This window comes from Aquarana catesbeiana, linkage group LG09 (genome assembly GCF_042186555.1).
Source record: "Aquarana catesbeiana isolate 2022-GZ linkage group LG09, ASM4218655v1, whole genome shotgun sequence".
Lineage (NCBI taxonomy): Eukaryota > Metazoa > Chordata > Amphibia > Anura > Ranidae > Aquarana > Aquarana catesbeiana.
In genome coordinates this window covers 47,301,663-47,319,451 of record NC_133332.1, presented here as the reverse complement: position 1 = coordinate 47,319,451, position 17,789 = coordinate 47,301,663, and the positions used below count along the sequence as shown (strand labels likewise).

At 44.3% G+C, this 17,789-nt stretch overlaps 1 protein-coding gene across 7 annotated transcripts in view; it reads right to left on the bottom strand.

The window, feature by feature from the left end:
- Positions 1-17,789, bottom strand: part of LOC141107591 (complement factor B-like) — a 216,902-nt gene that overhangs the window by 28,386 nt on the left and 170,727 nt on the right. The window lies entirely within an intron of this gene.

Genomic DNA, 17,789 nt, shown 5'->3' with positions numbered 1-17,789 from the left:
ATTCGGAAAGGGGTACCACTTGTACGTGGACAATTATTATACGAGCGTGCCACTTTTTAGCCACCTTTTTGATCATCAGATTGGAGCATGTGGCACCGTGCGACCTAATCGCCGGGGCTTTCCCCAGCGGCTTGTAGATTCCCGTCTTAGGCTGGGGGAGAGAGCCTGCTTGAAGTATAATAATTTGCTCGCTATGAAGTGGAGGGATAAGAAGAATGTTTTCGTTCTCACCTCCCTTCATGCAGACACGATGGTCCAAATTCCTACGGCGACTGGTGTTGTGGAGAAACCCCTCTGTGTCCACGAATATAACCTTAATATGGGAGGGGTGGACCTCAACGACCAGTTGTTGGCGCCGTACCTAATTGCCCGTAAGGCCAGACGCTGGTACAAAAAAGTGTCTGTTTATTTATTTCAATTGGCTTTGCTGAATGCTTATGTGCTATACAGAGCTTCAGGACAGACTGGATCCTTCCTTAAATTCCAGGAAGAGATCGTCAGAGCCCTTCTGTATCCAGATGGTGCTCCACCTCACCATCCCCAACCAAATGCAGTAAGCCGGCTGCATGAGAGGCATTTTCTTTATGCCCTCCCGAGTACCCCTACCCAACGAACCCCCCAAAAAAGATGTCGTGTCTGCAGCAAGCGCGGATTTAGGCGTGACACCCGGTATTATTGTCCCCTCTGTCCTGGCATTCCTGGTCTTTGCATTGGTGAATGTTTTGAACGCTACCATACACTAGTGGAGTATTAGCGTAGGGTACAGCACTGCACAGACTAGGCACACTTCCACAGGATCTCCCAAGATGCTGTCGCATTTTGAGAGACCCAAACCTGGTATCAGTTAAAAAAGTTAAAGTTACAAAAAAAAGTGTAAAAAAAACAAAAAAAAGTAAAAAAAAAGAAAAAAACACAAAAAAATATATAAAATAAAAAAACCAAAAATAGTTGTTGTTTTATTGTTCTCTCTCTATTGTTCTGCATTCTATACTGCAATGTTTTATTGTTATGTTTTTATCATGTTTGCTTTATAGGTATGCAATTTTTTTATACTTTGTTTTTTTTATTGTTAACCACTTTTTTGTTTTCAGGTACGCCATTCAGCTGCAGAGCGGATTTATTTATCTTGACAGCAACAGCGTTTGCTCCCACGATATATAAAGCCGTGACTCCAGCGCTGTCGGAGGTGATTTCACCACCACAGTTACATACTTCAGCATATATGCCGAAGCATGGGGGCAGCAGTGGGTGGAGGAGCGATTTGCTCCTGCCTTTTGCGGGAGGATGCCCCCATGCTTCGGCATATATATTTTTTAGGTAGGCACAGGTTGCGTTAAATGTTTTATTTTTTACTATGTTTTTTTTGTATTTTGCTTTGCAGGTATGGTAAGTATTACTGTTATACTGTAATGTTACTTTGTTTTTTTGTTAACCATCATTTGCTTAGCAGGTACGCCATTCAGTTGCAGCACGGATTTATTTATCTTGACAGCAACAGCGTTTGCTCCCACGATACATAAAGCCGTGACTCCAGCGCTGTCGGAGGTGATTTCACCACCACAGTTACATACTTCAGCATATATGCCGAAGCGTGGGGGCAGCAGTGGGTGGAGGAGCGATTTGCTCCTGCCTTTTGCGGGAGGATGCCCCCATGCTTCAGCATATATATTTTTTAGGTAGGCACAGGTTGCGTTAAATGTTTTATTTTTTACTATGTTTTTTTTTGTATTTTGCTTTGCAGGTATGGTAAGTATTACTGTTATACTGTAATGTTACTTTGTTTTTTAGTTAACCATCATTTGCTTAGCAGGTACGCCATTCAGTTGCAGCACGGATTTATTTATCTTGACAGCAACAGCGTTTGCTCCCACGATACATAAAGCCGTGACTCCAGCGCTGTCGGAGGTGATTTCACCACCACAGTTACATACTTCAGCATATATGCCGAAGCGTGGGGGCAGCAGTGGGTGGAGGAGCGATTTGCTCCTGCCTTTTGCGGGAGGATGCCCCCATGCTTCGGCATATATATACGGTGCATGTATGCCCATCATTAGAAGTGGGTGGATGAAGGGAGGTATTCTAATGGTGGGCATACCCACCGATCAATATCTTTTTTTCGTTCAGCCCACAGGCTGCATGAAAAAAAAGTTTACAATGTATGCCCAACAAGGACCAGCAACGTACTGGTATGTTGCTGGACTTTGAGTGGTTATACCAGAATGATGCCTGCAGGTTTAGGTATCATCTTGGTATCATTCTTTTCAGCCAGTGGTCGGCTTTCTTGTAAAAGCAATCCTAGCGGCTAATTAGCCTCTAGACTGCTTTTACAAGCAGTGGGAGGGAATGCCCCCCCCCACCGTCTTCCATGTTTTTCTCTGGCTCTCCTGTCCCAACAGGGAACTTGAGAATGCAGCCGGTGATTCAGCCAGCTGACCATAGAGCTGATCAGAGACCAGAATGGCTCCAAACATCTCTATGGCCTAAGAAACCGGAAGCTACGAGCATTTCATGACTTAGATTTCGCCGGATGTAAACAGCGCCATTGGGAAATTGGGAAAGCATTTTATCACACCGATCTTGGTGTGGTCAGATGCTTTGAGGGCAGAGGAGAGATCTAGGGTCTAATAGACCCCAATTTTTTCTAAAAAGAGTACCTGTCACTACCTATTGCTATCATAGGGGATATTTACATTCCCCAAGATAACAATAAAAATGATTAAAAAAAAAAAATATGAAAGGAACAGTTTAAAAATAAGATAAAAAAGCAAAAAAAAAAAAAGCAAAAAAAAAGCACCCCTGCCCCTCCCCTGCTCTCGCACAAAGGCGAACGCAAGCGTCGGTCTGGCGTCAAATGTAAACAGCAATTGCACCATGCATGTGAGGTATCACCGCGAAGGTCAGATCGAGGGCAGTAATTTTAGCAGTAGACCTCCTCTGTAAATCTAAAGTGGTAACCTGTAAAGGCTTTTAAAGGCTTTTAAAAATGTATTTAGTTTGTCGCCACTGCACGTTTGTGCGCAATTTTAAAGCATGTCATGTTTGGTATCCATGTACTCGGCCTAAGATCATCTTTTTTATTTCATCAAACATTTTGACAAAATAGTGTGTTTTAGTGTATTAAAATTTAAAAAAGTGTGTTTTTTCCCCAAAAAATGCGTTTGAAAAATCGCTGCGCAAATACTGTGTGAAAAAAAAAAATTAAACACCCACCATTTTAATCTGTAGGGCATTTGCTTTAAAAAAATATATAATGTGTGGGGGTTCAAAGTAATTTTTTTGCAAAAAAAAATAATTTTTTCATGTAAACAAAAAGTGTCAGAAAGGGCTTTGTCTTCAAGTGGTTAGAAGAGTGGATGATGTGTGACATAAGCTTCTAAATGTTGTGCATAAAATGCCAGGACAGTTCCCATTTTGGAAAGTAGACACCCCAAGCTATTTGCTGAGAGGCATGTCGAGTCCATGGAATATTTTATATTTTGACACAAGTTGCGGGAAAAAGACAAATTTTTTTTTTATTTATTTATTTTTTTTTTTTTGCACAAAGTTGTCACTAAATGATATATTGCTCAAACATGCCATGGGAATATGTGAAATTACACCCCAAAATACATTCTGTTGCTTCTCCTGAGTACGGGGATACCACATGTGTGAGACTTTTTGGGAGCCTAGCCGCGTACGGGACCCCGAAAACCAAGCCCCGCCTTCAGGCTTTCTAAGGGCGTAAATTTTTGATTTCACTCTTCACTGCCTATCACAGTTTCGGAGGCCATGGAATGCCCAGATGGCACAAACCCCCCCCAAATGACCCCATTTTGGAAAATAGACACCCAAAGCTATTTGCTGAGAGGTATAGTGAGTATTTTGCAGACCTCACTTTTTGTCACAAACTTTTGAAAATTGAAAAAAGAAAAAAAAAATACGTTTTTCTTGTCTTTCTTCATTTTCAAAAACAAATGAGAGCTGCAAAATACTCAACATGCCTCTCAGCAAATAGCTTGGGGTGTCTACTTTCCAAAATGGGGTCATTTGGGGGGGTTTGTGCCATCTGGGCATTCCATGGCCTTCAAAACTGTGATAGGTAGTGAGGAGTAAAATCAAAAATGTATGCCCTTAGAAATCCAGAAGGCGGTGCTTGGTTTTCGGGGCCCCGTACGCGGCTAGGCTCCCAAAAAGTCCCACACATGTGGTATCCCCGTACTCAGGAGAAGCAGCAGAATGTATTTTGGGGTGTAATTCCACATATGCCCATGGCATGTTTGAGCAATATATCATTTAGTGACAACTTTGTGCAAAAAAAAAAAAAAAAATTGTCACTTTCCCGCAACTTGTGTCAAAATATAAAATATTCCATGGACTCAACATGCCTCTCAGCAAATAGCTTGGGGTGTCTACTTTCCAAAATGGGGTCATTTGGGGGGGTTTTGTGCCATCTTGGCATTTTATGGCCTTCAAAACTCTGATAGGTAGTGAGGAGTGAAATAAAAAATTTATGCCCTTAGAAATCCTAAAGGCGGTGATTGGTTTTCGGGGCCCCGTACGCGGCTAGGCTCCCAAAAAGTCCCACACATGTGGTATCCCCATACTCAGGAGAAGCAGCTAAATGTATTTTGGGGTACAATTCCACATATGCCCATGGCCTGTGTGAGCAATATATCATTTAGTGACAACTTTGTGCAAAAAAAAAAAAAATTGTCACATTCCCACAACTTGTGTCAAAAAATAAAATATTCCATGGACTCAACATACCTCTCAGCAAATAGCTTGGGGTGTCTACTTTCCAAAATGGGGTCATTTGGGGGGGTTTTGTGCCATCTTGGCATTTTATGGCCTTCAAAACTGTGATAGGTAGTGAGGAGTGTAATCAAAAATATATGCCCTTAGAAATCCTGAAGGCGGTGCTTGGTTTTCGGGGCCCCGTACGCGGCTAGGCTCCCAAAAAGTCCCACACATGTGGTATCCCCGTACTCAGGAGAAGCAGCTGAATGTATTTTGGGGTGCAATTCCACATATGCCCATGGCCTGTGTGAGCAATATATCATTTAGTGGAAACTTTTTGTAAAGTTTTTTTTTTTTTTTGTCATTATTCAATCACCTGGGACAAAAAAAATAAATATTCAATGGGTTCAACATGCCTCTCAGCAATTTCCTTGGGGTGTCTACTTTCCAAAATGGGGTCATTTGGGGGGGTTTTGTACTGCCCTGCCATTTTAGCACCTCAAGAAATGACATAGGCAGTCATAAACTAAAAGCTGTGTAAATTAGAGAAAATGTACCCTAGTTTGTAGGCGCTATAACTTTTGCGCAAACCAATGAATATACGCTTATTGACTTTTTTTTTACCAAAGACATGTGGCCGAATACATTTTGGCCTAAATGTATGACTAAAATTGAGTTTATTGGATTTTTTTTATAACAAAAAGTAGAAAATATCATTTTTTTTCAAAATTTTCGGTCTTTTTCCGTTTATAGCGCAAAAAATAAAAATGGCAGAGGTGATCAAATACCATCAAAAGAAAGCTCTATTTGTGGGAAGAAAAGGACGCAAATTTCGTTTGGGTACACCATTGCATGACCGCGCAATTAGCAGTTAAAGCGACGCAGTGCCAAATTGTAAAAAGTGCTCTGGTCAGGAAGGGGGTAAATCCTTCCGGGGCTGAAGTGGTTAAATGTTTTCTACCTTATTATGTTTGAGTTAAAAGACTGTGTTTTTTCCTTTCATTTCTTTAAAACCACTTATATTGAATATATGGTCCAATACACCATCTACTGGAAGAAAAACATATCTACATCAGATACATTTCCTTTACAACTTATCTGTATATAAAACATATTACTACTTTCAGCAAGTGCACACGAACCTACAATGAATCTTAAACTCTACTCGCTGAATGTAAAAGGACTTAACAGCCCTTACAAAAGAAGAGCTCTGTAAATGGATGCCCTAAAACATGAATGTGACATCATTTGCATCCAGGAGTCCCATTTTGCATTAAAAAAAACTCCCAAATTCAACCATCACAAATTTCCTCATATCTTCATATCCAGCTGCAAAAAAAAAGAAAAAAGGAGTGATAACAGCATTCAAAGACACTATCTCTTTCAAGCTTATTAACCTAATAATCGAGGCTCAAGGCAGATACATAATCTTGGTGGCTTCAATAGACAATGTAATCTACACAATTGTAAACATCTATGCTCCGAATAATAATCCGCATCAATTCATCCAAAAAATTCTCAAGAAAACAAGTAAAATACAGAAAGGAAATCTTATATTCTGCGGCGACTTCAGTGCATCTATGGACCCCGTTATGGACACCTCCAAGGAAGGAACTATCTCCAGGAAGGGTTTATCTCCCATTTTTTCCTCAGAAGACATGTATGACGCCTGGAGATGCCTGCACACAACGGAAAGGGACTTCACTTTTTTTCACATGTTTACAAATCCTATTCTAGAATAGACTATTTCATTGCCGACAAGCTTCTCCTGACAAAGATCACTAAAGCCTGCATCCACAATATAACTTGGTCCGATCACGCACCAATCACACTTGAAATCAACCAAGGGTTAACTTGCTCTAATAGCTACATATGGAGAAATAACACCTTTATTCTTTGGCAGGAGAATCACTTGTTGACTCTGAGAAAAAATTTGGAAGATTTTTTTGTAATTAATGATAAAGGACCGATAAACTGGACTACTCTATGGTGTACACACAAAGCCTATACTAGAGGCCTCCTTATACAAGCAGCAACAAGGGGAAAAAAAAGAAAACCAATACGGAGAGAGCGACGCACCAGTGCTTTTCGCCCCACCTGGATGCTCCCGCAAGTTCCCAGTCCCCACAGTCGGCCCTCCACTACATCAACTGCTCCAGTCCTAGATGCTCCAGAACCCATGCAGCTTGGCCTGCTTCATCCTGCCCTGACCCCCGAGGAGAAGTTACGCAGACGTGCTCACAATTTGTGTCTGTACTGTGGGGAATCTGGGCATTACTCAAGCGTCTGCCCCAACAAGACGCGTAAGTGCCACTTCTCGTATGTGTGCAACTGTCATGCCTAAACCCAGTACTCACCTTGCTATCTCTATCACATTGCAGCTTCCAGGAAGGACTATCCCAGCATCAGTCATCGTTGACTCCGGAGCATGCAGCTGCTTCATTGACCTGGTTTTTACAGCTGATCACGGCATTCCACTTCGACCCAAAGCCCAAGGCCTTGCTGTACACCTTGCAGATGGTTTCACCCTCAGTTCCGGTCCTGTCATACAAGAGACTGTCCCTTTACTAGCTACCATGGGCCCTCAGCATCAAGAACTCCTTTGCCTAGATGCCATCTCCTCTCCTCTCTTCCCTATCATCCTGGGAATGCCTTGGCTACAAGCCCATAATCCCCATATTAATTGGGCTACAGGAAAAATCGAGTTTCTCTCTGAGTACTGTCAACAGCATTGTCTGCAGGGAATGATCAGTAAGACTTCTCAACCTCTCTGCTTAGATTCAGACACAGAACTACGCCAATCTATCCCAGAACCCTACCAGGACTTCTCGGATGTTTTCAGCAAAAAAGGAGCAGAGATCCTTCCCCCGCACAGACCTTATGACTGCCCAATAGAACTTTTACCCGGAACTAAGGTACCCTTCGGGAGGATCTTCCCAATAACTGAGCAGGAGTTAGACACATTAAAGAAATATATTGATGAAAATTTGGAAAAAGGATTCATCAGCCCGTCCACCTCCCCGGCCTGTGCCGGCATATTCTTCGTGGAAAAGAAGGATCACTCCCTTCGACCGTGCATTGATTATCGGGAGTTGAATAAAATAACGATTAAAAACCGTTATCTGCTACCTCTGGTGCCTGAACTGTTCCAAAGGTTGGGAACCGGTCTTCACAAAACTGGATCTCCGCGGAGCTTATAATTTAATCAGTATTCGAGAAGGGGACGAGTGGAAGACCGCTTTCCGTACTCGCTCTGGGCATTTCAAGTATCTTGTTATGCCCTTCAGTCTCTGCAATACACCAGCAACGTTCCAACACTTTGTCAATGATATCTTTCGTGATTACCTGGACCTGTATGTTATTGTCTACCTTGACCATATTCTAATTTTTTCCTCTTCATTGACTGACCACCGCAGGCATGTCCGGAATGTCCTTGCTCGGCTCAGGCAACATGGACTGTATGCTAAACTCGACAAATGCGAGTTCGAACTCCAATGCATTCAATTTTTGGGTCTCATCATTTCAGTCGAGGGCATCAGGATGGACCCTCAAAAGGTGTCTGCCATCCTGAACTGGCCTGCACCCACAGACAAAAAGGGGATTCAGCGCTTCATCGGGTTTTCCAACTTTTATCGGAAATTCATCAAGGACTTCTCTTAAATCATCACTCCTATTACTGAATAAACTAAGCGGGGAACCCGATTCTGCTGGACTCCCAGGGCGCAATCGGTCTTTGAGAAACTTAAAGAACTATTCACCTCGGCCTCCATTTTGAAACACCCTAACCCTGTCCTGCCATTCATTTTGGATGTCGATGCCTCAGAAATTGCAGTAGGAGCAGTGCTCTCCCAACGTCAAGGCGCCAAGGCTCTCCTATTTCCAATAGCCTTCTTCTCACGCAAACTCTCTATGTCCGAAAGGAACTATGACGTAGGGGACCGGGAACTTCTGGCCATCAAAACGGCTCTGGAGGAGTGGAGGGTGCTGCACATCCCATTCTAATTTACACCGACCACAAGAATTTGGAGTACCTGAGATCCGCCAAAAGACTAAGACCACGACAAGCTAGATGGGCACTCTTCTTTTCCCGCTTTCAATTTCACATTACTTACAGACCCGGCTCTAAAAACATCAAGCCGGATGCACTTTCCCGCATGTTCCATGACTCCAAGAAGACTGTTTCTCCGGACACTATCCTTCCTGCTGGAAATTTTTTGCTCCTTCAAGGGGATCTGATCTCTAGGATAAGACAGGCCTCTATGGGAATACCCCAGCCTGCTGAAACCAACCTGAAGGATGGTTTGCTGTGGCACAAAGGCAAGATTATGGTTCCTAAGGACCTAAGTTGCCGGTACTGGAGCTTTGCCATGACCATAAGCTGGCGGGTTATTTTGGGGCCCTGAAGACAGCCGAGTTGGTACAGCGTACTTTCTGGTGGCCACAACTGGTCAATGATTGTAAAAGCTACGTGGATTCCTGTCACACTTGTGCACGAAGTAAGAGCAGCCGGACAAGAGCTTGGGGCCTATTGAAACCCTTACCCATTCAGAAGGTTTTTCTACCATCTTTGTCGTAATAGACAGATTATCCAAGCTGGCACATTTTCTTCCAATGATGGCTGCACCCTCAGCCATGGAGATGGCAAGGATGTTCATTAAGGAGATCGTAAGGTTGCATGGGGTTCCTTCAAATATTGTCTCCGATCGAGGTGTCCAGTTTACCTTCAGGTTTTGGAAGGCCCTGTGCGATTCCCTTGAAATAGAACTGGCGTTCTCTTCGGCTTACCATCCCCAGACGAACGGCCAAACGGAGAGAACCAATCAAACTTTGGAGCAATATCTCCGTTGTTTCTCCGCCTTCTCCCAGAATGACTGGGTCTCTCTGTTACCTGTTGCGGAGTTCTCTTACAAGTCTCTGCATTCTGCCATCAATCAAACACCATTCTTCGCCAACTATGGTTTTCATCCATCCTTTTTACCCAGTTCAATACCCGAATGCACCATCCCTACGGTTTCCGAAACTTTGGAGTTCTTCTCTGCTAATAACAAACTTCTACAAGAGCCCATGGCCAAATCCCAGGCCTATTACAAGAAGATGTTTGACAAAAAGAGACATGGGGAACTCATCTTGGAAACTGGCAACCAAGTGTGGTTGTCCACAGCTAACTTGAAGATGGCCTGCCTGTCAGTACTAGGATCCCTTTAGGACCCAGCACAACTCACCTGACACAGCCTTTACCTGGGAAACAACAATGATTGGCCAGCTCACCTTTAAATAACTTGCATCAGCATTCAATCATTGCTCGTGTTAGAGTTTACCTTGTGTTTGATCCAGTTGATATCTGCTCTGTGTATTTCGTGTATGACCCGGCTAGTTTGACCCTGTTTGCTTGCTTCTGATTCGGTACCGTTTGGACTCTGATCTTCCTGTGTATGACCCAGCTTGCCTAGACTACGTTTTTGCCTGATACCACTAGTACCTTCATCTGCAGCGGTGAACTACAAGCACCAGACATCTATCCTGCACCTGCAGCGGTGAACTACAAACACCAGACACCAACAATCCTCATCTGCAGCGGTGAACTACAAGGTCCAGCAAACATCTACCTACATCTACAACAGTGAACTACAAGTCCCAGCTGACCTGCTCTGCTCAGACCTGCTCATGGTATGTGCTCTTGTTCTTTGAACTCTTTGCATAATCAGAACACCTGAACTGTTACCTGTTATATGCTCTAGCCTGACATTAACACGAGCCATACATAATAAAGGAAACCTATCATGGATCCTGAGCAGGCTCAGTTGTTTGCACAGGAACTTTGCCGCTTATCCCATCAAGTTCAGGAAATGGCCACAGAGCTCACCAAGGTGCAATCTCCTTCTATTACCACTGCTACAAAAACTCCATCTGAACCAAAAATTCCTTTGCCTGACCGGTTTTCTGGTGACCGTAAAGGGTTTTGCAACTTTAAAAACAGCTGCAAATTATATTTCAAGTTAAGGCCATCTTCGTCTGGCCCTGAAACTCAGAGGGTTCAAATCATTATCTCTCTACTACAGGGTGACCCCCAGGCTTGGGCCTTTAACCTGGAACCAAACCATCCAGCCTTGCTAACAGTAGATGCCTTCTTTGAAGCCCTAGGGTTGCTTTATGATGATCCAGATCGTGCTGCTACTGCAGAATCAACCCTGCGTAACTTAAAGCAAGGAACTAACACAGCTGAAACGTGTTGCTCAGAGTTTCGCAGGTGGGCCCTGGAATCTGTCTGGAATGATGCAGCACTCCGCAGCCAGTTTAGAATGGGCCTTTCAGATGCAATTAAGGATGCTCTGGTCAACTTCTCCTACCCAGCCTCACTGGAGGAGGCTATGAGTCTAGCCATTAGAATTGACCGCCGCCAGCAAGAGAGGAGACGAGAACAAACTACAGCTGTGGCAAACTATATACCTCCCTTGCCGCCTGACTATTCCACCTCCAGTGCCAAATCTGAGGAAGAACCCATGCAGTTAGGCTCCACCCGGTTATCTGCCCAGGAACACACGCGCCGCCGTAACATGGGACTCTGCTTGTATTGTGGCCTCAAGGGTCATATGCTCCGTTCGTGCCCTACACGTCCGGGAAACTCCAGGACCTAGGTAATTGCGGGGAGGTTACCTTAGGTCTGCTCTCATCTCCCCAGGGGGACAATCGTATTCTTTTACCCGCTGTCATTCACTTTGGGACAGGGGCTCATGAACTGCTGGCCTTGGTAGATTCTGGAGCCGCTGAGAATTTTATTGATAAGACTCTGATTACCTCTTTGTCCTTGGAAACTCATGCTCTAGATTGCCCAGTCCGCCTGATTTCCGTGGATAATCGTCCTCTCTCACAAGATCTAGTGCTCCAAGCCACCAAGCCTTTCCAGTTACAATTGGGGGCTTTGCATTGGGAGAAGACTTCATGTCTTGTCATTGACCCTCCATCCACTCCTAGGCCTTCCTTGGCTTCAGAAGCACAATCCTGTAATTGACTGGCGAACAGGAAATATTCTGGCTTGGTCCAATCAGTGTAAAAAGAACTGCATCCAGCACCCTGTTCGACTGGCTACCTGTCAAGTGGGAATGGAACAGATTCCACTTTGTTATAAGGACTTTTGGGATGTGTTTTCTAAAGGGATTGCTGACACTTTACCACCTCATCGCAGTTATGATTGTCCCATTGACCTCTTGCCTGACACTACACCTCCTCGAGGGAGAGTCTTTCCACTGTCTGAGCCAGAGAATCTTGCCTTGCAAGAATACATCCAGGAAAACCTAGCTAAGGGTTTCATCTGTCCCTCCACTTCTCCCGCAGGAGCAGGATGCTTCTTTCTCCCAAAGAAGGATGGGGGACTGAGACTTTGTGTTGATTACAGAGGTCTAAATAAAATAACTGTTCCCAATCGGTATCCTCTTCCTCTCATCACAGAATTGTTCTCTCAAATTCAGGGAGCCAAAATCTTCTCCAAACTGGACTTAAGGGGAGCCTATAATCTGGTGCGCATACGTGCAGGCGACGAGTGGAAGACAGCCTTTAACACCAAGGATGGTCATTATGAATGTCTTGTCATGCCTTTCGGTCTCAGAAATGCACCAGCTGTCTTTCAGAACTTTATGAATGACATTTTCCGTGACATGTTGGGTCGCTTCATGCTTGTATATTTAGATGACATTTTGATATATTCTCCCAATCTTGAAACACATCAGAAACATGTCTGCTCAGTATTGGCCCGATTAAAGACTCACTCCCTTTTTGTAAAGCCTGAGAAATGTTCATTCCATGTTAAACAAGTACCTTTCCTAGGCTACCTAATTTCTGACACAGGCCTCACCATGGATCCAGCCAAGATTCAAGCCATTTTAGACTGGGCACCACCTTCAGACCTGAAGGCAGTTCAGCGCTTCCTGGGCTTTGCAAATTTCTATCGAAAATTCATTAAGAACTTTGCCACCATTGCACATCCCATCACCTCTCTCACCAGGAAGACTCCAACTACCTTTAAATGGACTACTGAAGCCCAGGCAGCCTTCACTCAGTTAAAGAAAGCCTTTACCTCTGCACCAATCCTACGCCATCCTGTTCCTGAGCTACCTTTTATTGTGGAGGTAGATGCATCTGAAGTAGGGGTGGGGGCGCTTTTGTCACAAAAGGATCCTGTAAATGCTGCCATCCACCCCTGTGCCTTCTTGTCTCGGAAATATTCCCCAGCAGAGCGCAATTATGATATAGGCAACAGAGAACTTCTAGCCATAAAGCTCGCTTTGGAGGAATGGAGACATTGGCTGGAGGGAGCTCGCTATCCATTCATAGTTCTGACTGACCACAAAAACCTTGAATACATCCGTTCTGCTAAAAGACTGAACTCACGTCAAGCCAGGTGGTCATTGTTCTTCTCCAGATTTGACTTTACAATTTCATATTTACCAGGACCAAGAAACATTAAGGCTGACGCCTTGTCTCGCAGCTTTCTTTCAGAGTCTCCTCCTCCGCTTCCTCCACAACCCATTATCTCTGAGGATAGGATTTTGGCTTTCACCCAGACTGACATCTCTGAGGCCTTGTTACCTGCACAGGCTGAAGCCCCTCCCTCCACTTCCTCCGGTATGCTTTTTGTGCCCCTGGCTCTTCGTTTGCAGGTATTGCAGCAGGTACATGCATCAAAACCTGCAGCACATCCGGGGTTTAGACAAACTTTTGAGTTTATCTCGCAACCTCTGGTGGCCATCGATTAGGCAGGATGTGTTAGCCTTCGTCCAGGCCTGTGAAGTTTGTGCCAGAAGCAAGAGCAGTACTTCTAAGCCGCCTGGTCTCCTACGTCCTCTACCAATACCTACCTGTCCCTGGACCCATTTATCTATGGACTTTATCACTGACTTGCCTCCGTCCCAGGGATGTTCCACGATCTGGGTGGTGGTAGACAGGTTCAGTAAAATGGCCCACTTTGTTCCGCTTCCGAAACTTCCATCTGCTAAAGAACTGGCATCTTTATTCATTAAACATGTTTTCAGGCTCCATGGGGCACCAATCAACATTGTCTCAGACCGTGGCTCTCAGTTTATAGCCCAGTTTTGGAAGGCCCTTTGCTCTCAGCTGGGGATTAAGTTATCATATTCTTCAGCATATCATCCTAAGACAAACGGCCAAACAGAAAGGACTAATCAGACTCTAGAGAAGATGGTACGTTGTCTGATGGCCAATGATGAGGTGGAGTGGGTCAACGTCCTGCCATGGGCAGAGTTTGCCTTTAATAACTGTGCCAGCACATCTACAGGGACCTCTCCTTTCTTCTGTGTTTACGGGTTGCATCCTCGTGTGTGCTCCTTTGATCTTCCACCCTCTGATGTGCCAGATGCCAACACCACAATAGAAAATTTCTCCAAAATCTGGTCCAATGTTAATCATGCTATTTCTCGCTCTGTGCTGGCTTTTAAGAAAATGGCGGACATGAGGCGCTCAAAGGCACCAGGATATAAAGTTGGTGACAAAGTGTGGCTATCATCCAGGAATCTGTCCCTGCATGTTCCATCTAAAAAACTTGGCCCAAAATTCATCGGGCCCTATGAAATTTCGGAGATTGTTAATCCTGTATCCTATAGATTAAAACTCCCCCCATCCATGCGCATTCCAAATGTCTTTCATGTTTCATTGTTGAAACCTGTTCATTCCAGCCTCCAAGTAAATGAACCAGAACCTGTGGATGTGTTGGACAGTCAGGAATATGAAGTGGCATTTATTCTTGATTCCAGACGAGTGCGCAATTCCTTACAATATCTCGTTCATTGGAAAGGTTTCGGCCCAGAGGATCGATCTTGGGTCCCAGCTCGTGATCTTCATGCTGACCGACTTAAGAAGAAGTTTCATCTTCGTTATCCAAGTAAGCCTGGGGGTGCAGGAGCAACCCCTTGAGAAAGGGGGGGTACTGTCAGTACTAGGATCCCTTTGGGACCCAGCACAACTCACCTGACACAGCCTTTACCTGGGAAACAACAATGATTGGCCAGCTCACCTTTAAATAACTTGCATCAGCATTCAATCATTGCTCGTGTTAGAGTTTACCTTGTGTTTGATCCAGTTGATATCTGCTCTGTGTATTTCGTGTATGACCCGGCTCGTTTGACCCTGTTTGCTTGCTTCTGATTCGGTACCGTTTGGACTCTGATCTTCCTGTGTATGACCCAGCTTGCCTAGACTACGTTTTTGCCTGATACCACTAGTACCTTCATCTGCAGCGGTGAACTACAAGCACCAGACATCTATCCTCCACCTGCAGCGGTGAACTACAAACACCAGACACCAACAATCCTCATCTTCAGCGGTGAACTACAAGGTCCAGCAAACATCTACCTACATCTACAGCGGTGAACTACAAGTCCCAGCTGACCTGCTCTGCTCAGACCTGCTCATGGTATGTGCTCTTGTTCTTTGAACTCTTTGCATAATCAGAACACCTGAACTGTTACCTGTTATATGCTCTAGCCTGACACTGCCCTTCTAGAAAACTGGGGCCTAAATTCATGGGTTCTTTTCCGGTGAGGAGGAAGGTTAACGATGTTACATATGAACTTGATTTGCCTGACTCTTTTAAAGTGCACCCAGTTTTCCATGTGTCTCTACTGAAACCAGTTGCCTCTGATCCCTTTACTGGCCGTAGTACCGGCCCGCCCGAACCTGTCATGATTAACAATGAGGAAGAATTTGAAATTGAAGCAATTCTGGATTGCAGAAAAAGGCGCAATCAAACCCAATACCTTATCAAATGGAAGAGGTATGGACCCGAGGATAACTTCTGGGAGCCCGAGAGTAACCTTCATGCCAAGGAACTGTTGCAAACATTTAAAAATTCCCATGCAACCAGATTGGCCCAACTGGGCATCCGGAGGCTGCCCTTGAGGAGGGGGCAGTCAGAGAGGTTACCTCGGTGGACATGGTGTTGCTCGCCGTGGTGTGCGTCGGGGTGCGCCGGTGCGCACGCGTTCCTGTTCGTCCTGTTGTGTGCGCTTCTGTAGGCACTGGTGTGTGCGACTCGGCTGGTCCTGGTGTGCGCGCCGGTGTTCAGACGCGTGCATGGGTGCGCCTTTGGGCACTGGTTCGCATCATCCAGTGGATGCTGCTGCGCGCGCCGGTGTGCGGGTGCGCGCACGTGAGCATGTGCGGGTGCGCGCGCACGTGCACCGTTTGGCGCCAATCTGCCTATTTAGGCTGGCTCACTCTCTGCTCGGTGCTGCCTGGTCAAAAGCTCCTCCGTGCCCTTGTTCCTGTTTCCTGTGCCTGTACTTTGGTCTCCTGACAAACCCGGCTTGCTTCTTGGACTCCTCTGAACTCTGCCCACACCTGACCTCTGGCCTGTTTGACTACTCTTCTGCCTGCTCCTTTGTACCTCGTTGCCTGCCTGTTGCCGCACCCAGCCTGTATCCGAACCTCCTTGCTCAGCTCCTGTTTGCCTGTGTTCCAGCTTGCACCTTGCTGCTGAGGACTGTCTACCTACCAGCATCTGGACTCTATTACCAGGCTCCCATACCACTCTGCACTCCTGTGCTTCCTGTATACTCTACCAGGGGCCACGAGTCAGACGCGCAAGAGAGCCTACCTTCTGCCCAAGTGGACTGGCCGGACAGGTATGTAGAAGTCTGATAGACATAGCCAAATTAGAAGAACTACACAAAAAAAAAACCTAAGACATTAACCTAGATCACCGACTTACTCAACTAAGATCTGAACTAAGAGCCATCCTAATATCAGACCAAGACAAAATTAAAAAAAAAATGAAAGTAAACTATTACTCCCAGAACAACAAAGCAGGGAAACTACTAGCCTCCCAACTCCGGCAACACCAAATAAAGAATAAAATCCATAAATTAGCACATATTACCTCCCATAAAGTAGTAATTAACCCCCAAGAAATAGCAGATACATTCACACAATACTATGAGTCCCTATAGAACCTAAAAGACAAAAGCAATACTCCCCAACCTAACCTAGACAATATAACAAAATTCCTAGATAACATAAAATTACCAAATATCGACCCTATTGATCTAGAATGATTAAATAAACCAATATCACCTGAAGAAACCCTTAAAGTAATCAAAGAACTACCCAAAAACAAAACACCAGGAGCTGACGGCCTATCAGTGGAATATTACATGGCCTTCAAAGAAACTCTAGTTCCATTCTAACTAACATGTTTAACCATCTAGCTAACTCTAAATCTTTTCCCAAAGAACTATTGGAAGCAATAATAATAACAATACCGAAACAGGGTAAAGACCCCTCATCCCCTCTAAATTATAGACCCATTTCATTATTAAATTCTGACCTAAAAATCTATGCAAAAATCCTAGCCAACAGATTAGTAAACATGAAAAAATGGGGAGACTAATGCGCAAACCACAGGGAAAGAAAAAACTAACAGGGCAGCTGCCAACATCAAAGTGTTCTCACACAAAAGGGAATAAACTTAACGGGATAAATGTGACGATAACCAAAAGGTAGTTAACAATGGTAAGCCTTAGGAGATACCACCAAAGGTAAATCCTAAGCAACAAAAAGCGACCTTAAATGAATGTCTCCTCAACATTGTAAAGCCAAAGATAATGAGACCAATGCTGAACAATTATTGAGAATCTTAACCTCCAAATAAGCAGCAAACAGGAGTACAAATGGTTAAAAGCAATAAGGGGAAAATAATAACTCCTAATTCCCAGACAGGTGAAGCATATAAACGTGGAAATCAAGCATTACAAAATTGCATTCAAAATAATATGACATGTGAAGGCAGAATAATTGATAAATAATAAAAACCGAAACAAAATAATAAAAATAATAACTATAAAAAATAAATATAGAATATTCATAAAACAGCGTATCACATGAGCAGTTTCACGATCTCGGCCGTGATCGGAAACACAGCATTACCCGACTCTCTTCTCTGACGCGTTGCGTCACAGATCACGTGACAGAGATCGTGAAACTGCTCATGTGATACGCTGTTTTATGAATATTCTAATTGTAAGTGTAATACTTTTATCAAACTAAAATAAACCCTGCCACAGCTT